At 41.5% G+C, this 25,305-nt stretch overlaps 1 pseudogene; it reads left to right on the top strand.

Annotated features, from left to right (window-relative positions):
* Nucleotides 1–25,305, top strand: part of LOC142297275 (putative cation-transporting ATPase 13A4) — a 100,401-nt pseudogene that overhangs the window by 58,573 nt on the left and 16,523 nt on the right.

Here is a 25,305-nt window from a genome sequence, read left to right as displayed (position 1 = left end):
TCTCAGTATTGGGAAAATATGTCTTCAGTTAATCGTACATACTTATTTATAGTATTCTAAGGGGTACTTTGCACGCTGCGACATCGCTAGCCGATTGTAGCGATGCCGAGCACGATAGTCCCCGCCCCCGTCGCAGATGCGATATATTATTATAGCTGCCGTAGCGAACATTATCGCTACGGCAGCTTCACACGCACTTACCTGCCCTGCGACCTCGCTCTGGCCGGCGACCCGTCTCCTTCTTAAGGGGGCAGGTCATGCGGTGTCACAGCGATGTCACACGGTAGGCGGCCAATAGAAGCGGAGGGGTGGAGATGAGCAGGACATATACATCCCGCCCACCTCCTTCCTTCCGTAATGCAGGCGGGCCGCAGGTAAGGAGATGTTCTTCGCTCCTGCGGCTTCATACACAGTGATGTATGCTGCCGCAGGAACAAGGAACAACATCGTACCTGTCGCTGCAGTGAAATTATGGAAATGATCGACACTACACAGATCACCGATTTACGATGCTTTTGCGATCGTTTATCAGTGCATCTAGTCTTTACACGTTGCGACGTCGTTACTGGCGCCGGATGTGCGTCACTTTCGATTTGACCCCGACAACATCGCAGTAGCGATGTCGCAACGTGCAAAGTACCCTTTAGTGTTCACATACATCCAATTTGAGCATCCATGGATTCTCAACCAACTGATGGCAAAACTAATGCACAAAAAGTATCAGGATTTGTCATTATTTTATTCCCAGGTACTGTTCCATTGTGATCAGTGTACCGGAATTGCTTGCACATGTCTAGCGCATTAGCTAATGCGTCAGACAGGTAGGACGTACTCAAGAAGTAGGAGGGCACCAAATCCTGGGATCACCCCTGGCACTGAAAGGTCATGTTTAATAAAGAGGAAAGAAGTGCCAAAAAATTGAGAGATCACCATATATATATATAATTAATCAAAAAGTTATTATATATCAGAGAACATCAAAACACATTTGTGTCACACAACACCAAAAGGTATCACAACAACCATAGACAAATTTTAAAAACATTTAAAAACATACAAAAAAGACACCATGTGATTCCCTATATAAAATGGACCAAGATTCTAACCAAGCTAGCTGGTGTAATAAACAGATCAAAAGTTAGTTAAATTTTCAAAGCACATGATATTGCAACATAGCAAAAAATGTGCTAAAGCGCTTCACAAGTAATCATAATACATATTAAATCCAGCAACAGCTTATAATGCAGTCATGATTATCCTCTTTATTAGACAGGTAGGACGTAGGCACATTCTCATTGAATACAATTTTGTAAAATTTCTCTACAAGTTTCTATTCGGCCTTTTAGTTACAGTCCAGAGACAAAAATACAACAGTGGATGTGTGTGCAGGGGCCTATGAGATAAACCTCTGTCTTATCCATATTGCTGAGTAAACTCGAGGTCGACGGTATATTTTGGGAATTTGTATTACAACTTAATACTACTCATGACTTGTACAGACTACTAATACTATAGCTTTGTGCACCTTTTGTGAACAAGAATTTTACAAAAAATATATATAATAAACATTTTGAAAATGTAATTTTTAAAACTAAAATGAGTTTCTCCTTTTTAATTTAGTTCCAAAAGGCTTTTCCCAAGAACTTCAGTTTTATACAATGAAAGGTTTCCGTGTGATTGGCTTTGCCTACAAGACTCTAGATCAGAAGATTGCAGCAGATGGCAATTTTGTTAGGTACAGTATACCAATCCGTCAGTGTCCCATTTAAAGAGACTCTTATTATTGTGTGTTTGCGTCATTTTTATGTGTTTACTCCGATATTTAATATATGTTTGTTGCAGATGTGAATCGGGGCTTCCAATGTATTTTAATACTACAGAAAAGCTTTGATTCTGCGATTAGAAATGCAACAGCATTTTTTTTTTGTTTGCGTTTTTCAGGTACACATAGAAATATTTAGAGAAAAAAAAGTACCAAAACTGCACAGTCCAGGAACGTTTAAGGGTTCATGCACACGCTGCGTTTTTTTTTTTTGCATTTCTGCATAGTTTTAAGCTGCAGCGTCACATTGTCAAAATGCACGCGTTCTGCTTCCCCAGCAAAGTCTATGAGAATCCTGCAAATTCCGTGCGCACAATGCTTTTTTAAACGCAGCGTTTTGATTGTCAAAAATTTGACAAAATCTCTGCGTTTAAAAAAGCAGCATGTCACTTCTTTTGTCCGTTTTTGCAGCGTTCTACACTTATTGAAATCAATGAGTTGTAGAAAAACGCTACCAAAATGTTAAAGGGAACCTGTCATCAGAAATTGAGCTTTAAATCTAAAAGTTTCCCCCTCTGCAGCTCCTGGGCTGCATTCTAGCAAGCTTCCTGTACTTTTTGTGCCCCCTTTTAAACCAAATAAAACACTTTATAAAGTTGTACCTTTTTGCCTGCAATTCTCCCTCCTTCTGGTTTACGCTGTCCCCCATTGCTTCATTTCATAGATCAGGACGCCGCCCTCAGCGCCCGAGGTCCCGTGCACGCGAGGACTGCTGGTGACGTGGTCGCAGGCACGATATTATGGGCGGCGCTGTGATTGCTTTGCAAGTGCCCGCCCATAATACCATGGCCGCGCTCTCCCCTTTGCCTCCTGCGTTCTGCGCAAGCGCTGGCCAAATGATCCGACGTCACCTTTCCCATCTTGCCCTGCAGCAGGAAATAGATGGGAGGAGCGGATCAGGCCAACACAGGTTACGAGGAGACGCTTGCGCAGAACGCAGGAGGCAAAGGGGAAAGTGTGGTCACGAGGTTATGGGCGGCACTTGCTGATGACACTCACAGTGCCGCCCATAACCTCATGCCCGCGCAAAGAGTCACCAGCGGTCACATGTGCACACAGTGCTCGGCCCCGCTACAGTCGCACAGCGCATGTGCGGGACCACGGGCGCCCAGGGACGGCATCCTGAGGTTTGAAATTCAGCGTTCGGGGGCGGCGTAAATCTGCTGGAGGAACAGCAACGGATCCCAGAGAGCCCGCCCCCGACGATTTACAAAATTTGCATACGAAAAGGTACAAGTTTATAAAGTATTTATTTTGGTATAATAGGGGCCACAAAAACTATAGGAAGCTTGCTAGAATGCAGCCCATGAGCTGCAGAGGGGGAAACTTTTAGGTTTACAGGTAAATTTCTGATGACAGGTTCCCTTTAAGCAGTGCGTTTGAACTGCATTATTGTTGCGATCCGCATTTTTTTGACATAACAAACGCAGGTCTTTCGGTCTCTCTCTCTGTGTCGATGTCGGTATCTCCCTCCCACGTCCCTCTCTCATACTCACTGATCCACGATCACCGGCGCGGCGCTGCACGGCGTTCACACTGTGGCAGCTTCACCTCTTTTGAAAATGCTGGCCGCTCATTATTCCATCTCATATTCCCTGCTTCCCCCGCCCTCCGGTGCCTATGATTGGTTGCAGTCAGACACGCCCCCATGCTGAGTAACAGCTGTCTCACTGCAACCAATCACAGCCGCCGGTGGGAGTGTCTATATCGTGCAATAAAACAAATAAATAATTAAAAAAAACAACTTGTGGTTCCCCCCCAATTTTGATACCAGCCAGGGTAAAGCCACACGGCTGAAGCCTGGTAATCTCAGGATGGGGAACCCCACGTTATGGGGAGCCCCCCATTCTAACAATATCAGCCAGCAGCCGCCCGATTTGCCGCATCCATTAGATGCGACAGTCCCGGGACTCTACCCTGCTCATCCCGAATTGCCCTGGTGCGGTGGCAAACGGGGTAATGAATTAATAGCAGCAGCCCATAGCTGCCACTAAAGGTGGTGTCACACTTAGCGACGACAACGACGTCGCTGCTAATTCACCATTTTCTGTGACATAGCAGCAACGTCCCGTCGCTGTCGCTGTGTGTGACATCCAGCAACGACCTGGCCCCTGTTGTGAGGTCGCCAGTCGTTGCTGAATGTCCTGCTTCATTTTTTGGAGAGAGCGATGAACTGAAGTGAGCAGGGAGCCGGCGTCTGGCAGCCTGCGGTAAGCTGTAACCACGGTAAACATCGGGTAACCAAGAAGCCCTTTCCTTGGTTACCCGATATTTAGCTTAGTTACTACGCCGCTCTCATGTTGCCAGTGCTGGCTCCCTGCTCCCGGCATACGTAGCTGGAGTACACATCGGGTAATTAACCCGATGTGTACTCTGGCTAGGAGTGCAGGGAGCCAGCGCTAAGCGGTGTGCTCTCACGCTGCCAGTGTCGGCTCCCTGCTCCCTGCACATGTAGCTGGAGTACACATCAGGTAATTAACCCGATGTGTACTCTGGCTAGGAGTGCAGGGAACAGGGAGCCGGCACTGGCAGCGTGACAGCGGCGGACGCTAGTAACTAAGGTAAATATCGGGTAACCAAGAGAAGTGCTTTCCTTGATTACCCGATATTTACCTTAGTTACGCTTCCACGCGTCGCTGGGGGCTGGTCAGTGGTTGCTGGTGAGATCTGCCTGTTTGACAGCTCACCAGCGACCATGTAACGACGCAGCAGCGATCCTGATAAGGTCAGATCGCTGGTCGTGATCGCTGCTGCGTCGCTATGTGTGACACCACCATAAGTACTAGGTTAATCATGGCAGGCGACTCCCCGAGATACCTTCCATGATTACCCTGTAAGTTAAAGAAAATAAACACACACATCCAAAAAATCCTTTATTTGGAATAAAAGACAAAAAATACACCTTCTTTCACCACTTTATTAATCCCCAAATACCCCTCCAGGTCCAACGTAATCCACACGAGGTCCCGTGAGTCATCCAGCTCTGCTACATGAAGCTGACAGCAAGTGGCCACAGACCACGACCGCTGTCTGTCAACTCCACGCAGCAACTGAAGTGAGCCGCGTGATCAACGATGACGTCACTCAGGTTACTGATTGCGCTGCTCACTTCAGTCATTCAGGGGATTTGCGGTCACAAGCGAGTGAATCATGTGTGACTGCAAATCAGGCTGCAACACAAAGGGAGAGAGCCGTGCGGTGTCAGTTAAATAGGGTGAAGCACAGACGTCACTGCTGCGGACTCCTGTGTCCTGGCACTGACCTCGGAGTTTCACCTGAGTTCATGACAGCACACAGACAGAGCAGCGGAATAACAATGAAGTCGGGTGCAGTTCATCCAAATTCATTCTCATCGCCCGGCTCTGTCTGTGCCTGCTGTCAGCGGGCATGTAGCAGAGCTGGGGGACCGCACTGAAAAAAATGCATCCAAAACGCATGTAAAATGCCAAATGCATCCAAAATACATGTGTTTTGGATGCATTCTTTTTGTCAACACGCAGTGTCAAGTCTGCCAGAGGGTGCATTTATTTCTGCACTGGCCAGGACGCAACGTGTGCATGAGCCCTTAATCACATCCACTTTGCTTGGACATTTAGTCCGTATTCACATGTAGAGTACATTTTGCGTTTTTCCTGCAGTTTTTTTGCACATACATTCTGCTATGTTTAACTGCCCAAGCAGAGAGGATGTGATTTCAGAAAACTGCGCCCACTGTGTGTCTAAACACACCGCTGAACTCTGTGGTTTTGTTTCTTTTTAATCTCTAGAAACTTCTATGTAGAGCTTAAAAAACACGTAAAAAACTTCAGTTACTTTTTTAAGTACAAAATTAAAAAACAACATGTAATATAGTGAAGTTACATAAAGGTGAGAAAGTACTATGAATGAACAGTCCTGAATGTCCCTGAGTGCCAACTGGGCGTGGCTTGTGGTGTGGTCAGTGGCATGAGCAACATTTGCGGTGCCGCATAATTTGTCCTTTTTATTTTTCAAAAGTTGGGTGATATTCACACACTGACACTGTGTGCAGGCGTTAATCCTCTGCAAGTCACTATGTCCAGCCAAAACTGACATGATGAGATGTGAACATGAACTATGTCACTGAGGCAAACACGATCACATGTAAGTGGGTGACCACTGCGCAGAGAAGAGGGGATTATAGCATGCTGACATTGTGCACATTCTTATTTCCTTATCCCGTCACAAATGCCATTCCTTTGTGGTTCTGCATTTAGCCGGAGCTGGCTGCACACAGGACCACAAAGCAGCGGGTAGCCATTGCTGGTGGGGATGAGAACTCAGACACTGCATGCACTGACACTATGTGGGCATGTGTTCAGCCTCTGCAGTGTCAGTATGTGCAAGGCTGGGGATTTAGATCAGGCAGCGCTCCAAAGCATGCACTGTCACTTACCTAGAGGCGAGGTGGGTAGAATGGTGATTGAGGGGCAGAACAGTGCACCAAACACTTAACCATGCCATGGGTGCACCAAAGTCCCTTTACATATGCAATAAAACTGTTTATCCATGCAACAAATTTACTAAAATCTACATTACCAGTTTGAATTATTTAGACATTTATACAAAGGTCTTAGACCCCATACAAATCAGATTTTGTTTTTGGGGGAGATCAACTCCCTTTAATACAAAAACTTTGCATGCCTGTTTGTACCAAATATAACAACAAAGCCATAAGATATATAGTTATAATTAACACTATATTAAAGGGAACCTGTCACCAGGTTTTTTTCTCCCCCATCTGAGAGCAGCATAATGTAGGGGTAGAGATCCTGATTCCAGCAATGTGTCACTTACTGAGCTGTTTGCTGTCATTTTGATAAAGTCAATGTTTTTTCTCCTGCCGATCTAGCAGTTATACAGAGCTGATTAATATCCTGGACTACCTGGCAGCACGTCAAGTAGTCCTCTAATGATAATTTACTGCTGAATAAACAATGATATTATCAAAACTACACTGACCAGCCGAGTAAATGACACACCACTTGAATAAGGATCTCTGCCCCTAAAATCTGCTTTCAGATTAAGTGGCAAAAACCTGGTGACAGATTCCCTTTAATGGGAATCACTTCATTTGTGCAGGAAGTTTGAAGTATCTTAATCTGGAATAAAATAGAGTTATTTAAGGATAATCAGTGAATTACAATTTATAGGGAGGATATTGAATCGGATATGGAATTTCTTGGCTTGCTTATACTAGAAAACCGACTGAAACCAGAAACAAAACCTGCTTTACAAGAGCTGAGCGCTGCCAACATCAGGACGGTCATGATTACAGGTAATTCACAGGAATGTTCTTTGCAAATATTACTTGTTCATTAAATTTATTTAAACTGTGTTCTGTAATACAAAGTGCAAACACAGACAATCTTATTTATAAAGCATAGGAATCTATTCAGTTCTTAAAGTCAGACAAACTGTGAATTACTGTATACTTTATATACCAAAACAAAGTAGCAAGTATATGTGAAGTGTAAAAGAAATGATACATGGTTTTCTAAAAATTTTGAAAATATCAATCTGCAAATGTTGCCATGCTTTAGTATTCAGTCTCCTGTAGTGTGATACCCCTAAATAAGATCCTGAGTCACCAATTGCCTCTAGAAGTAACCTAATTAAATAAATTAAATAAAATAAATAAACATTTAATTAAATAAAGTAAATTGAGTTCAAATGTGTGTAAATTATTCTCAATATAACTACAGCTGTTCTGTTAGAGTATCAGAGGTTTGTTTGAGAACATGAATGACAGATCAGTATCATGAAAACAAAGGATCACACCAGACAGGTCAGGGATACAGTTGTGGAGAAGAGTAAAGCAGAGTTAGGTTATAAATAAAACATTTTTGAAGCTCTGAACATCTCACAGAGCACTCTTCAATCCATCATTCAAAAATGGAAGGAGAATGGCAAACTGCAAACCTACTAATATATAGCCCTTCACTTAAGCTGACATCCCAAGCAAAGAGAGCACTAATTAGAGAAGCAGCCAAGAGGCCCATAATCACTCTAGAGGACCTGCAGAAATTAACAACTTAGGTTTGAGAATCTGTCCACACGACAACTATTAGTCGCATACTCCACAATTCTGGCCTTTATGGAACAGTGGAATGAAGAAAGCCATTTTTGAAGTAAGTTATAAGAAGTCCCATTTGCAGTTTGCAAAACCCCTATGTAGTGGGCAAGACTGTTTGTGTGGCAGAAAAATAACACTGAACTTCACCCTAAAAGCACCATCCCCACCGTAAAACATGGTGGTGGCAGCATCATGATGTGAGGATGCTTTTCTTCAGCAGGGAAAGAGAATCTGGTCAGAGTTGATGGCAAGATGGATGAATCTAATTACAGGACAATCTTGAAAGACAACTTGTTATAGGCTGCTGAAGACTTGAGACTGGAGCGTAGGTTCACCTTCCAGTAGGACAACGGCCCTAAACATACTGTCAGAGCTACAGTGAAATGGTTTAGATCAAAGCATATTCATGTGTTGAAATGGCCCAGTCACAGTCCAGACCTAAATCCGATTGAGAATCTGTCAGACCTAAATCCGATTGAGAATCTGTGGCAAAACTTGAAAGTTGCGGTTCACAGACGCCTCCATCCAGTCTTACTGAGCGAAAGCTATTTTGCAAAGAAGAATGGTAAAATAATGTCAGTCTCTAGATGAGCAAAGCTGATAGAGACATACCCCAAAAAACCTGTAGCAGTAATAGCAGTGAAAAGTAGTCATACAAAGTATTGAATAAGGGGGGTTAAATACAAATGCAAGTCACAATTTTCAGATTTATATTTTAAAAATTAAGAAAACCACGTATCATTTCCTTTACACTTCATGAATACTTGCTACTTAGCTTTGGTATATCATATAAGATCATAATAAAATCCATTTTAATTTGAGCATGTAATGCAAAAAATTGGGAAAAAGATCACAGGCTTGGAAACTTTGTTAAAGGCACTGTATATTTTATGTATAAAATTAAAGCAGTCCCCTTATACCTTTAATACCTCTAAATAAATGCTGGGGAAACAGGTTCAAACATGCCTATGTTTTCTATTAAAAACAAAGCAAATTTGGGCCCTGATTCATCAAAGCAAGTATGCCAGAATGCATTAAGTTGAGCAATAATTTGGAAATGTTTGCCATTTTTACACCAGGTTCTTTCAGCTATGCAAAAAAGCATGAAACTAGGGCAGGACAGGGGTAGAATGGAGTGGGAATCAATAGCTTGGCTAATTTACTATGAGCTGTGGTGTACCTTACTCCACAACCAAAAAGGTAAAAAGCCCGCAGGTACAAGAATTGGTACATCACATTAGATGTGCCAATTCTGGCGCTTCACCTCAGCACTTACTGATTGCCCTGATGCATTGACAATCAGGGTAATAGTAGTTGAGGTTAATGTCAGCTGTGTAGTGTAAGCAGGCATCAAGTACTAATGTTAGTAATGGAGATGTGCTATCAGACACCCTCATTACTAACCTAGTAAGTTAAAGGAAACATATACAAACATAAAAGTAGTTTATTTAAAAAAAACACTCTTCAACTCTTTTCCTGGTACACCAATGTATTAAAAAAAATCCAGGCAGCTCTGCCATAGTCCAGATATTGAAGATAAAAGACCACCAATAGGGTCCTACCAGATATTATAGTACTGTACATAAAGAGACCCTCACCTTAAGAGGTTGTGCAAGTCACAACCCCTATGCATGCCTGAGATAATGGCGGCTGCCGCTGCCCCATATGGGTTAGACTTTAATGCTGGAGAGGAGAAACAGGGTTAATGCCACGCTGCTGCCGAAGTAATAGACTGTTGATCTTAATCAAGGTAACATCAACAATCATTGGAAAAATCAAAATCATCAATTGGTTGTTGATTTTTCCTTTCTCCAGATGAAGGAGGCTCTGACCTCTGAAATGGGTAGACCTGTAAAATAAGGAAGAATTGATTAAATCAACAATCTACTACTTTTGCAGCAGAGCAGCATCAACCCTGTTTCTCCTCTCCAGCATTACCGTATAGTCCAGAGATTTGGACGTATTCTAGGGAATCCAACATAGTCCTCAAATGGAAATCAGAAAGACATATAAAAAGAGAGAAATAAAAACAAGACACTGACCCTTCTTCACCAATTTATTAGAAAGCAAAGTTTCCAGATCCAACATAGTCCACCAGTTCCAATGGACTACGTTGAAATTCCTGGACTATGTCAGAATCCCTGGACTATGTCGGACCTGCATGTATTTTTTTATTCTTTTAATTTTTTAATAAATTGTTAACCAGAGAAAAATTTTAAGTGTCTTTTCAAATAAGCTATCTTTGTGTATTTTTTTTCTTCTTACTTAGTGAGTTACTAATGGGGGTGTCTGATAGAAACCTCTCCATTGCTAACTCCAGTGCTTGACGCCAGATGACACTACACAGCTGACATCAACCCCTAAAACCATTTCCCTACTTGCCATCGCACCAGGGCATTCAGCTAGAGACAAGTGAAGTGTCAGAATTTGCACATCTAATGTGATGGGCAACTATTGGGGGACTGCGGGCTGGTATTTTAAGGCTGCGGAGGACCCAATTACCATGGACCGTGAAAGCCTGGCAATATCTTGTAGCTGTCTACTTTACCTTAACTAGTTACTAAAAATGTGAAGGATCCCACATAGTTATTTTTTTTTTATTATTTATTTGTTTAATAGGTGTAAAAGTTATCTATCTATCTATCTATCTATCTATCCCTCTATCTATCTATCTATCTATCCCTCTATCTATCTATCTCTTATCTATCTATCTATCTATCTATCTATCCCTCTATCTATCTATCTATCTATCTATCTATCTATCATGCACGCCACTTATCAGACACTCTTGACTCACTAAGAAGCATATGCCTCTTAATTAATCAGGACCTTCTGACTCCAATATGCCTCCTCATTAACTTTGTTGTTGTTCACATAGGTTTTGATGAATTGGGGTCTATCTATTTATTATTATTTGCTACCTTCTTGATCTTTCTTTATGTGTAAAGTGTATTGCATTAATGTAGAAAAAAATCCCTTTCCAATTCCCTCTGCTCTTGATTAACATCTCCTGCAGTGTATTACATCTTCTGTATTGTCTTGTGTTGGGTCACAATTTAGTTTTACATCCACAGGGGATAATCTACAAACAGCCATAACAGTGGCAAGAACATCTGGCTTAGTTCCAATGAACAGTAACGTCATACTTGTAGAAGCTGAAGAGCCAACTGGACTCCATTCAGCAAAGATTTCCTGGCATCCAGCTGAAGGACTAGACCACCATTCAGAAGATCTCACAGTAAGATGTTTCCTTTATGCATTATATCCTTTGCTTACTCTTGTGGGGTGATTTATATATTAAAATATGAATCTTTCATTATATTATATCCATATTTTACAGATGTCAATAAACATTGATATTGAAGGAAGAGCTGTTCTAGAGGAGGCCCAGGGGAACTATCACTTTGCCATGAGTGGAAAAACTTACCAAGTTGTTCTGCATCATTTCCAGAGTTTACTGCCAAAAGTAAGAAGTTTAGCAGATTTGTATAAAAAACTTGTTTAATTAACATAAAATATATCATTATTACCCATGATGACCATTTAAATTAATGGAATAAAACACTGATACTGTTAAGGCCACTTTACACGCAACAACATCACTAACGAGATGTCGTTGGGGTCACGGAATTCGTGACGCGCATCCGGCCTCGTTAGCGACGTTGTTGCGTGTGAAACGCACGAACAACCGTTAACGATCAAAGTTACTTACCTTAACGCTTATCGTTGATGCGTTGTTCCATTCCCGATTATCGTTGCTGTTGCAAGACGAAGGTTGTTCGTCGTTCCTACGGCAGCACACATCGCTATGTGTGACACCGCAGGAACGAGGAACAACCTCATACCTGCGGCTGCCTGCAATGAAGAAGGAAGGAAGTGGGCGGGATGTTCGTCCCGCTCATCTCCTCCCCTCTGCTTCTATTGGGCGGCCGCTTAGTGACGTCGCTGTGACGCCGAATGAACCGCCCCCTTAGAAAGGAGGCGGTTCGCCGGCCACAGCGACGTCGCAGGCAGGTAAGTTTGTGTGACGGGTGTTAGCGATGTTGTGCGCCACGGGCAGCGATTTGCCCGTGGCGGCTACGCTCGCTAGCGATATCACTTGCAATATTGCAGCGTGTAAAGTGCCCTTTAGACCGTGTTCACTTTGTTGTGGTTTTTGTCTCCTTTTAACTAAATTTTTCAAAAATCATGTAAAAAAACACATCAGGAAAGCTTATTCATATACCAGTGTTGCTCAGTGCTTTGCAAGAATTTGTAAACCATAATTAGGAACAGTACTTATAGTGAGAAAAATTACAGTGTAATGGAAGGCTTTCCACCTGATATGTATTTTGGAGCCAGTTCTTGTTTTGAAGCTCTATTTTGAAGATATCTATTATTTCAACCATCAATAACTTGAAAGCTCAAAATATTTTTTCACATTTTTATGTGTGTGATAGATTTTCTTTAATGAGTTATTAAGTTCAGATTAGAGTAACAGAGAACCTGAAGGGAAAAAAATCAATTCTGAATGTTCTGCACTGGGACTGTTCTGCAGCCGTCCTGTCCCCTTTGCAGAAAAGCAGCCCCAGAGTATGATGTTTCCAAAACCCCAATGCTTCACGGTTGGGATGGTATTCTGAGAGTTGTCTCATCCTTCTTCTATATATATATATATATATATAAATCTAATATATAAAGCTGTATGTATGTGTATATGTGTGTATGTCCACTAAAGAAGTCCGCACTGTCGGATTTACAATCACGAAATTTTGCACAGATGCCTCATGTGACTCAGGGAACGTCATAGACTATGTTTTGACCGGAAAATTTAACCCCACGCTTTACACTTGAGCTCCAAAAAACCTGCCTCCATTAAAGTCAATGGAGCTGCAAGCTACAAGTTATTAATAGGAGCTGCGATTGGTTGCTATAGTAACAAAATAAATTGTTAGTATAAGAAGCTTATGCTTGAAGTAATAAGATGTCGGTAGGGAGACGGATAGATAGAAAAAGAAAGAGACACAGACAGACAGAGAGAGAGGGAGACAGGGAAAAAGACCGACAGGTAAAGAGACAGACAGAGGCAGACAGACATAGACAGATGGGGAAAGAGACAGGCACAGACAGACAAAGAGACCGGCAGACAGGAAAAGAGACAAACAGACAGACAGACAGAGACAGACAGGGAAAAAGACAGATACAGAGACAGGGAAAGAGACATAAACAGGGAAAGAGTCAAAACAGGGAAAGAGACAGAGACAAGGAAAAGGCAGGGAAAGAGACAGAGACAGGGAAAGAGATAGGGAAAGAGACAAAAACAGGGAAAGAGACAAAAACAGGGAAAGAGACAAGGAAAAAGACAAGAAAAGAGACTGGGAGAGAGACAGGGAAAGGGACAGAGACAGATGGGGAAAGAGACAGATGGGGAAAGAGACAGATGGGGAAAGAGGCAGATGGGGAAAGAGACAGACAGGAAAGAGACAGACGGGCAAAGAGGCAGACCTGGAAAGAGACAGACCTGGAAAGAGACAGACCTGGAAAGAGACTGGCAGACAAACACAGAGCTAGAGAGAGACAGACAGGGAAAGAGATAGACAGACAAAGAGATAGAGACAAAGACACTGATACAGACATGGATAGAGATACAGATACAGATACAGACAGACATGGATAGATACAGAGACACACATGGATAGAGACAGACACACAGACAGAGACAGACAGGCAAAGGGACAGACAGACACACAGAGACAGAGACAGACACACAGAGACAGACAGACAGAGACACACAGAGACAGACAGACAGAGACAGACACACAGACAGAAAGAGACAGTCACACATAGACAGACAGACACAGAAAGACAGTTGCTATCCCGGCCAATGCCTGGGCACTAAAGCTAATATATATATATATATATATATATATATATATATATATTTTTTTGTTACTACATTTAAATTACAAGTGAAATTTAAACAAAAAGTCATTTTCTAACAAATAATGTTTTCATACAAGGAACTTTTATTGTTTTATTGCAGCTTCTGGTTAATGGAGCCATCTTTGCGAGAATGTCACCAGGACAGAAGTCCAGCCTGATTGAAGAATTCCAAAAGCTAGAGTATGCATCCTATAGTTTTTAATAAAGGTGTATTATGTGCTGTATATTATAATACTATAGATAGATAGATAGATAGATAGATCGATAGATAGAAGATATACTGAACAAAAATATAAACTCAGCACTTTTGTTTTTGCTTACATTTTTCAAGAACTGAACTCAAGGATCTTACATTTTTTCAATGTAAACAAAAGGCTTTTTTCTCTTAAATATTATTCACAAATTTGTCTAAATCTGTGTTAAGCTAAGTTCACATGTCCAGTAATCATCCATTAGGATGGATCCAGCAGCAATCCGTTGGTAAAAAAGTTGTGTAAACACAACTTTCTTGTCTGATTTTTAAAAAATAGATTTTTCAAACAGTCAGATCTTCCCAACGACCAGCGACCAGCCACCAGCGACTCGTGTAACGATGCTGAGCTTGGTAACCAGGATAAATATCAGGAAACTAAGCAAAGAGCTTTGCTTAGTTACTCGATATTTACCCTAGTTACCAGCGTACACCGCTTACAGGCTGCCAGCGCTGGCTTCCTATATACATAGCTTGGGTACACATCAGGTTACTAAGCAAAGCGCTTTGCTTAGTTACCCGATATTTACCCTGGTTACCAGCGCGCGCTGCTTACACAGAGTCGGTGCTCATTTGTCTCCCGCCATCAAACACGCCGATGTGTGCTGCACAGCGAGAGACCAACGAGCAAAAAATGAACCAGAACAGTGTGTAATGATCAGCGATTTCACAGCAGGAGCCACGACGCTGCTTAGTGTTACACACAGCGAGATCGCTGATGAGGTCACTGATACGTCACAAAACCTGTGACTCAGCAGCAATCTCGCTAGCGATCTCGCTATGTGAGAAGTACCCCTTAGTCTTAAGTGAGCACATACATGTGGTATATCAAGATGCTGATTAGACAGCATGATTATTACAGTATGCTTTAGGCTGGCCACAATAAAAGGCCACACTAAAATGTGCAGCTTTATCACACAGCGCAATGGGACAGATGTCACAAGTTTTGAGGGAGCGTGCAGTTGGCATGTTGACTGTAGGAATGTCCACCAGAGCTGTTGCCCATGAAATGAATGTTAATTTCTCTACCATAAGCCATTTTCAAAGGTGTTTCAGAGAATTTGGCTGTAGATCCAACCCGCCTCAAAGCCACAAACCACATATAACCACACCAGACCAAGGACCTCAACATCCAGCACCTTCACCTCCAAGATTGTCTAAGACGAGCAACTCAGACAGCTGATGTAACAATCAGTTTGCATAACCAAAGATATTCTGCCAAACTGTCAGAAACTGTCTCTTCGAAGCTCATCTGCTGCTCGTGGTCCTCATCAAGGTTTCCACCTGACTGCAGTTCATTGTCGTAACTGACTTGAGTGGGCAAATGAGGAGTGGACCAATATTCAACAGGCCACAATCAACAACATGTTCAACTCTATGCAAGGGACATGTGTTGCACTGAGCGAGGCAAATGGTGGTCACCCCAGATACTAACTGGTTTTCTGACCCCTCCGAAATCCCCAGTACAGTAAAACTGCACATTTTAGACTGGCCTTTTATTGCGGCCAGCCTAAGGCACACCTGTGCAATAATCATGCTGTCTACTCAGGGTCTTGATATGCCACACCTGTGAGGTGGATGGATTATCTCTTAAAAGGAGAAGTTCTCACTAACACAGATTTAGACAAATTTGTGACAAATATTTGAGAGAAAAAGGCCTTTTGTCTACATTGAAAAAGTCTTAGGTGTTTGAGCTTAGCTCATGAAAAATGGGAGCAAAAGCAAAAGTGTTGCGTTTATTTCTTTATTCAGAATATATATATATACCATTTTATATGTTAATAACCACATTAAACAAACAAATTAGAAAATTATTTTAGGCAGTTGTTTTTAAGTTAGTGATCAATGCTTTACAAGTGAAATAATCTATAGTATTGAATTACGTGGTGGTAGAGATGAGAGAAAAAATTCAAAATCAAATTTGTCTTGAATTTTCCTTGAAATTCATAGATTTGGGTAAATTTGAATTCTAACTGTTTAGCTTTTCGTAAATCTAGAAAAAAAGTTGAGTGGTGCAATTTTCCTGTATACCAAATGGCCAGGAGGGGGTTAAAAAGTAAAACAAAATATACTCACCTTTGGCTAGTGCTGCTCACCTATGCCGCCGCACAGCCCATTTCTGGTCTTTGCTCTGCTCTGTTGCTCCTCTCCCACCACATCTTTGTATCTTCGGACAGTAGATGCCTGGATTCAGTGGGCAAAATGACTGAAGACTGAAATGGCAACCAATTGAGGCGAGGGCTAGATGAAAATTGTTTTTTTTCAATAGTTTATTGTTCTTTGGGGTCTTGAGAGATCTGAGAACATAATAGGGTAATTTGATTTGCATCAAATAAATTAGATAGGAATCAAATTTTATAGCCAAATCTGAATGTCTCTGCCAAATAAACTTTCAACACATTTGCTTCTGACTGCTTGATGGCCACCTTGTGTCAGGACTATAATTGTTCATTAATAACCTGTGTGGTTGGTCAAATTTGATACAGTCGAGAATTATTATCTGGTTCTTTGTCATATATCTGCATAATATGCACTATAGAGTAAATTAGGGACAAAGAAGCTAACAGATTTCAAGATACTGTAATGTAGACTTCAACAATACAGTCAAAGTCTAAGCACTGATTATACATGTTTTCTGATGGATCGGAGCTACAGAGCAGCCAAGTATCGAAGCCTAAAATAAATAAATAGTTGTACCATTGAAATAGACTGACATGATGCCACAGCCTCCACTTAGCTCTTTTTACCTTTGGCATAGGTTTACTTTACTCTACCTAGACCGGTATCTAAATACTCCAGCCAAGGCAAAATGGCTTGATCACACCCCCTGGCACTCAGCGCCTAGTGCACAAAGTTTGCTCCTCTCTACCTGTACCTGTGAAAAACAAACATTGAATTTTGAAGCCCTCAATTGAACACTTGGCTTTGATTTTTTTTTATTCCTACATGTGCTTTTATGAAGAGGTTGATCACTACACGGACAACCCCTTCTCAATCCCCATAGTTCTCCCTGGTAAAATAATAACAGCTATACTCACCTCCAGTGCGGGCGCCATTACAGCGGTATCGGCACCTGCTCTGCTTGGGCTTGTGTAACAATGTTATGTCATGTGAGTCCTGCAGTCAATCACTGTCAGCTTATTAGTTCATAATTGACATCCAGAGCAAGTCTAAGATCAGCCACATGCTCTCACTTTTTCTGGGTGTCAGTTTTATCCATACGAAGTAAAAATGAAGTGGCCGCCAATTGTCTGTAGGGCTAGTGTGACATAACATTATTACACAAGCCAAAGCAGAGCAGGTGCTGACGTCACTGGAATGGCACATGAACTGGAGGTGAGTATAGCTGTTATCAATTAACATGGAGGAAAATTGGAGATTGAGAAGGGGATGTCCCAGTACTGGACATCCCCTTTAATTTACTTGTAAGTGATGCACATCATGGTACTCACTAATTTTGTTTTTGTCTTCAATAGTTACTATGTCTGCATGTGTGGTGATGGAGCCAATGATTGTGGAGTAAGTACAATATATATTGTTCCTCCTTGTTATTGTTCAATAGTATGTTGCAAATCACAAAGTGAGTATTTTTGCTGTAGATTACCACAAGAGGGGGAATCTAGGTTACCAAATGACAGAAAAATATCCCAATGAGAGCTATTATGATTTTGAAATTTTTAGAGTTAGGCCGGTGTCACACTTTATTTTTATAAATGTGTGGTCAATATAAAGGACTGGCACATGACTTATTTCTTCCAAAGACAATACTAAGGACCAGGGGGAATTCACTGCGAGTGGAAGAGAAGCGATTCTGGCAGCTAAATAGGAAAGGGTTCTTTACAGTTAAAGCAGTCACACTGTGGAATTCCCTACCACAAGAGGTAGTAATGGCAGACACTATAACAGCTTTTAAAAAAAAGAGATGGATGTTTTCCTCAGTACACAAAACATTGTTGGTTATAAATGACTTAGTGACCAAATGTATAATTGGTGGAGGAAGGTTAAACTAGATGGACCATGGTCTTTTTTCAACCTAAGTAACTATGCAACAATGTAACTTGCGATTGCCTCGCGTGTATCTCGTGCGAGTTTTGCGGTGCATCACCTGGCTGTTACACCTGCCTGGATCCACAGACTCAGATGGGATGTAATGGATAGGCTAGAGGGAAGCCACTCACCAAGCAGGACCCCCAGAATCCTGAAACCCTTTAACCCCTATACAGGGATTTGGAATTACACAGGGTCCTGGAGATCACTACCTGTGGAAGGCTGCAGTCCGATGAGAGTAGTCATCAGGCAGGGTCAAACCAGGAATAGCAGAACAGGGACAGAATCGGCAGGCAAGGACGAAATCAGAAAACGTAGCAGAGGTCAAATCCGGATCGGGCAGCGAGGTACAAAAACAGCAGGCAGGAGGGTAGTCAGAAAACATGCAGAAGTCAGAACACCAGAATCACAAAACAGAACAGGGCGGACCAGGAGCCAGGAAATCAGAACTATCTCTGGCAGAGGTCAGCAGACAGGAGGGGAATTAAGAAAGGTGTGGTGTCTTCCCATTGGCTGTAGCAGAATGATGGCAACTTCAGCTGGAAAACACACGCCGCCTACAGTCAGCCAGTGGTACTGCAGATCCCAAGATAACCCAGCCTAATGGATGATCGGAGCCTGCGCCCACCGGTGCCACTGGCATCGACAACTCTCCCATCACCAGCACCATCCACGGCAGGAACATGGCGTCGCCTGGCGATTGGAGTAGAAGTCTCTGAAGCGGACTACGGTGGCAACGTAACACCGGCATGGACTCACACTCTATATTAATGATACACGCAAGGCAATCGCAAATGTGTCTCACCAAAAATGTCCCTCAAATACTATAGGAGAGCCCGCCCTGCCATAATCCAGGAAGTAATGAGACTGCAGAGTCATGAGCTGCTCAAGAGACAAATTCAGAATAACCCTTTGACTACAAAACCATAACATTTCAGAAGAACCTTACACTAAATTCTATGATACTTTCTTTTAGGCATTGAAGGTAGCACATGCTGGAATATCTCTCTCTGAGCAAGAAGCATCCGTTGCCTCTCCATTCACATCCCACACTCCTAACATAGGATGCATCCCACAGTTGATAAAGTAGGTGAAATAGTCTGTGCTTAATATTATTATTATGTTTCAAATAATATCACAGCAAAACTATATGACACAGCATTAAAGCACCACTACAGCATTTTTTTTCACCACTGGAGTGGTGCTTTAAATCTAAGACCCTTACCACCAGTCTTATACTCACCCCCTGGTGTCTTTCTCTGTTATCAAAGCCACTCTGGATGGTCTCCTGTGATTTCTGACCTTCCGAATGCTTCATTGTTTCATGCAGCGCACTGGAGGTCACAACTCAATTTAAGTGTATGAGAGTCTTGTTCTGGCTCTCATAGACTTACATTGAGAGGTTGTGATGTAAGTTCTGACTTGCAGCCATTTAGAAATTGCAATCACAAGATAGCACCACAGGACCAGAACGACGCCGAAAAAAGGTGTAAATGCCGGAGGGTGAATATGTTACTAGGGGCAGGAACCTTAAGTTAAAAGCACCACTCCAGCACTGAAACCCCCCTGCTGGAGTGTTGCTTTATTAGTTCTTCACTCTCTTTACTATGGTGCTTGATGTACAGCATGTAAAACAATTTAACTTTTGCGCAAATATACTATACTCTGAAAAATATACGGTATAGGGAACCTGATAGCAGATTTATGATGTCCAAACAATAGGCAACATTTATCAGAAACTGGCTGATCTTTAAGTAATTTAATTTTCATTTTTGGGGTGACAGATTCCCTATAATTCTTAACCAAGGATGTGTCTTGTGCAAATAAATACAGCATCACCTGTTGAAAACATATAAGAATATATCCAGTGTTTTCTTTTAGAAGCCACATTTTGACATGCAACTTTACCTTTGAACATCATTTCATGGTTAGAATCATAATTATTTGCTTATTATTCTTAGAATAGAGCTGTTCTTTCTGACACACAGCTCCGAATTACTTATGTAGCCATAATATGAAATAATTAACTATAGCTACCACTAGAGGGCACTAAGGAGCTTTATGCATATGGCTAGGTATTGAATTGAATGAAGTCATAAGGAGCTGTGAGTGACAGGCTTCTATGTATTCTTGTATAGTGAGTGCAGAGTAGGACAGAGGCTGGTGATGGGAGCGTTCTGCTAATTCATATACAGGACTCACAGGTAGAGGTCAAGAAATACGTCCTTGAGCTTATAATAATCAAAATTAGTGCAGCTTTCATCTCTAATGAGCAGAATATGAAGCAAAGCTGTGCTGTGATTGCTCACTACGAGCAGCAACATTTGCTCCAATTTTCTGTTTGAAAATTAGCTCTTTAGCAGCAAAATGAAGGTCTAAGCTCTATAAAGTATAGTTCAGTACAGAATATTTGGCCTATTTTAGCTATGAAAAAAAAAAGTTCACCTGCGCACCATTCCTCGTTAGGATAGAAATGTCATTGTATGATCTTTTAGCGTGTGTGTATGTGAAGATTGATTATTGATTGGTCAATGATTGTGATGATTTTCTGAGTCTAACACATATTTTTCTGTTTAGGGAAGGAAGGGCGGCCTTGGTCACATCCTTCTGTGTTTTCAAGTACATGACTCTTTATGCCATGATCCAATTTGTTTGTCTACTTCTACTATATTGGGTAAACTTGCTTATCAATAATCATGTTATATTATTATTATTATTATTATTCTGTATATGTATTAAACATTTGACTTTTCTCATTTTAGAAAAAAATATGTAAATTAGCAAATAGAGATTACTGCATAGGCTATAGGTTGAACTTGATCGACTTAAAGATTTACACAGTGTACAGTACTTGTTCAAGAAAAGTACCTTATTTTTCATTTTATAAGATGCACCGGATTATAAAATGCACCTCAAATTTAAAGATAAAAAAAGGTGGTGGTGGTGTTATACCGGAGGGGCAGCAGTGGTGAAGCGGGGGTCACAAGAAGCAGGGGCGGTTCTAAAAGAGGGCGATTCTGCAGGTGCTGCGCTGGCAGTGGTTTGGGCTGTGCTGGGAGTTGTGTTGTCTGCGGGCGCCATGCTGGCTGTGTGGAACAAAGCGGTGTGGTGGGTTTCACAAATTCTCTGTTGGCGGTGCAGGCTTCAAAGAAATGGCGCCCGAAGGTGCAGATTGAGCTCTTGGCTCAATGACAAGCCGAGATCTCATCTGTGCACGCACCACCTCCGGACACCATTTTCCTTAAGTCCACTGGAAGATCAATGGGCTGGAGGCGGTGTGTGCGCAGATGCGAACTTGAGCCGAGAGCTCCATCTGCACACGCGCTGACTCCAGGCACCATTATTTGGAGCCCGCACTGCCGATAGAGCATCTCACCCGCCACACCGCCCTGCTCCACACAACCCCCACCACAGCCAGCACAGCCCTCACTGCAGCCAGCACAGCCCCCACCACAGCCAACACAGCCCCCACCGCAGCCAGCACAGCCCTTACCACAGCCAGCATAGCCCCCACTGAAGCCAGCAGAGCCCCCACCACAGCCAGCACAGCCCCCACCGCAGCCAGCACAGCCCCCACCGCAGCCAGCACAGCAACACATTTTTGGAAGGAAAAGTGTGTCTTATAATCCGAAAAATACGGTATTTTACTTATCATCCTTTTATACATACAATACAATTTTATTTCTCTCATTTTCATTTTTTTATAGCAAATAAATATTCTTTCCAACTATCAGCTCCTCGTTCAAGATGTGGCTGTGACTATAGTTGTCTGCTTAACAAGTAAGAAACAAACATCATTTAATGCAAAATCTTCTTATGGCTCTATGCTCATTTTAATTGTATTATACAGAAGAGGCTTAAAGAGGACCAGGACATGTGTAGCCATTTTTGGTTCTGCTCATATTTTATTATGTCTGCTTCCCTCTGCTTTTTGCTTTTTTATTTTCCAATCCGAGATATGGGCCTTGTTATTTAGTGTTACTTTTTATGGTCTTTACCATGTTGGAGTTGCTTACAAGGCTAATAAGCAACCTGAAGACATGCCCTTTGAGAGTCCTTTCTTTGCACACCCACATGGTAAAGACCATAAAATTAGCACTAAGACCCATATATCTTTAACTTTATAGTGGATTTACAAAACAGAAAATGAATACTCAGAGGAGCAGCACAAATGAAATAAGAGCAAAAAAATGACAACTTTTGACCTGTTGACAGGTCCTCTTTAAAGGGTTACTTGTAGAAATGAGTGAAACCTAGGTTTGATGTTCGATGTTCGTATTGAACACAGACTTTACAAAAAAAAATAGAGTTTGGGTTCGGAGTTCAGGTAATTTACGTATGCAAACCACTTGGGCGAGCATCACTATGCTCGGTTCTCAGCCCAGTGCAAGGCGATTGCAGTGTTTGATCGGCACGCACTGGGGGTAACAACAACATGATCGGATGAACAGTCATGGCCAAAAGTTTTGAGAATGCTACAAATATTAATTTTTACAAAGTCTACTGCTTAAGTTTTTCTTATGGCAATTTGCATATACTCCAGAATGCCATAAAGAGTGATTAGCTTAACAGCAATTACTTGCAAAGTCAATATTGGCTAAGAAAATGAACTTTAACCCCCAAAACACATTTCAACATCATTGCATTCCTGCCTTAAAAGGAGCAGCTAACATTGTTTTAGTGATTGTTCCATTAACACAGGTGTGGGTGTTGATGAGGACAGGGCTGGTGATCAATCAGTCATGATTAAGAAAGAATGACACCACTGGACACTTTAAAAGGAGGCTGGTGCTTGGTATCATTGTTTCTCTTCAGTTAACCATGGTTATCTCTAAAAAAACACGTGCAGCCATCATTGCTCTGCACAAAAAGGGCCTAACAGGGAAGAGTATCGCAGCTACAAAGATTGCACCTCAGTCAACAATCTATCGCATCATCAAGAACTTCAAGGAGAGAGCTTCCATTGTTGGACGCCCAAGAAGGACCAGCAAACGCCAGGACCGTATCTTAAAACTGTTTCAGCTGCGGGATCGGACTACCAGCAGTGCTGAGCTAGCTCAGCAATGTCAGCAGGCTGGTGAGTGCTTTTGCACGCACTGTGAGGCGGAGACTCTTTGAGCAAGGCCTGGTTTCAAGGAGGGCAGCAAAGAAGCCACTTCTCTCCAGAAAAAACATCAGGGATCGACTGATATTCTGCAAAAGGTACAGGAAGTGGACTGCTGAGGACTGGGGTAAAGTCATTTTCTCAGATGAATCCCCTTTTCGATTGTTTGGGACATCTGGAAAACAGCTTATTAGGAGAAGAAGAGGTGAGCGCTACCACCAGTCTTGTCTCATGCCAACTGTTAAGCATCCTGAAACGATTCATGTGTGGGGTTGCTTCTCAGCCAAGGGAATCGGCTCACTCACAGTCTTGCCTAAAAACACAGCCATGAATAAAGAATGGTACCAGAATGTCCTCCAAGAGCAACTTCTCCCAACTGTCCAAGAGCAGTTTGGCGCCCAACAATGCCTTTTCCAGCATGATGGAGCACCTTGCCATAAAGCAAAGGTGATCACTAAATGGCTCATGGAACAAAACATGGAGATTTTGGGTCCATGGCCTGGAAACTCCCCAGATCTTAATCCCATTGAGAACTTGTGGGCAATCAAGAGACGGGTGGACAAACAAAAACCAACAAATTCTGGCAAAATGCAAGCATTGCTTATGCAAGAATGGACAGCTATCAGTCAGGATTTGGTCCAGAAGTTGATTGAGAGCATGCCAGGGAGAATTGCAGAGGTCCTGAAGAAGAAGGGTCAACACTGAAAATATTGACTTGCTGCATTAACTCATTCTAACTGTCAATATAACCTTTTGGTACTCATAATATGATTGCAATTATATTTCTGTATGTGATGTAAACATAAGACAAACACAATTAAAAACCAGAGGGCAACAGATCATGTGAAAATATAATTTTGGTGTCATTCTGAAAAGTTTTGTCCATGACTGTAGTGTCCATCAAAAACAAATAACTGAAAAATCTTGGCCACCATCCCTCAAAAGTCTTCTGTTTATGAATGGCTGCATGTGGGTGGAGACCTGAACTGCCCAATAAGTGACTTCCATCGGGGTTCAGGTCAAATCCGGGTCCCAAACCAAACTTTATCTAAAGTCCATCTGAACCCGCCAGACCAAACTTCCACAGGTTTGCTCATCTCTAGTTACTTGTGCAATAATTAGCCATCTGTATATCGCTAAGATATCATACCACTTTGCACCTGTATATATATATATATATATATTGCAGTCATTATATTACATAGCACTGTGTACTTGAAACCTGAAATTGCCCATTTTGCCTGTATAGCTAGTTAATTCTTCTCTTTTCACTGCTCTATGCAAAAACAGGAAATCACTTTTCCCTGCATGAGTCATCCCCTCTTCAACTTCTGACCCATCTCCGCTCCTCCCCTTTCCATTGACTTTTGCAGTGATGACTCATGCAGGGAAAAGATACTTTCTGTTACTACATAGTGCTTAGACGGATTCAGCTACTTTGTTTTTTAATCATGTGATATCATAGAACTAATGGAAAAGAGAAGAATTAACTGTATAAAGTGGCAAAAGGAGCCATTTTAAGTGCAGAGTGCTATATAATTTGATGACTTCAATATATGAAGAAGATAAAAATTTTGACAGGAGTGCTTCTGTTAGCTTCCGCAAACAGACACATTATATGGACAAGTGTGGCGTTGTTTTTATGATTAAACCAGCAATATTTTTAATTATTGTGTACCCCTTTTAGGAGTAGTAAATTTGAATTATGGAAAGGGAACTTTTGCTACTTGCTTTATACAGTGTTTTTTTATATATATATATATATATATATATATACACACATATACACATATATATATATGTATATATATATATATATATAAATAAATAGACATATATATATATATATATATATATATATATATATATATATATATATATATATATATATATATATACATATACATATATATATACATATATAAATCATGGAGATGTACAGTATGTTTTAATTTTTTCATTTTTGTTTGTGTGTTCATTTATAAAAAATACTCATTGCTATACAGTCACATACAGTATATTCTGCATGTTGATGATGTAAAGGAAAAACAAATGAAATGCTAATA

The sequence above is a fragment of the Anomaloglossus baeobatrachus genome, chromosome 3, assembly GCF_048569485.1.
Source record: "Anomaloglossus baeobatrachus isolate aAnoBae1 chromosome 3, aAnoBae1.hap1, whole genome shotgun sequence".
Taxonomy (NCBI): domain Eukaryota; kingdom Metazoa; phylum Chordata; class Amphibia; order Anura; family Aromobatidae; genus Anomaloglossus; species Anomaloglossus baeobatrachus.
The sequence above is the reverse complement of the archived record's forward strand: the minus strand, read 5'-3'. Positions and strand labels throughout refer to the sequence as shown.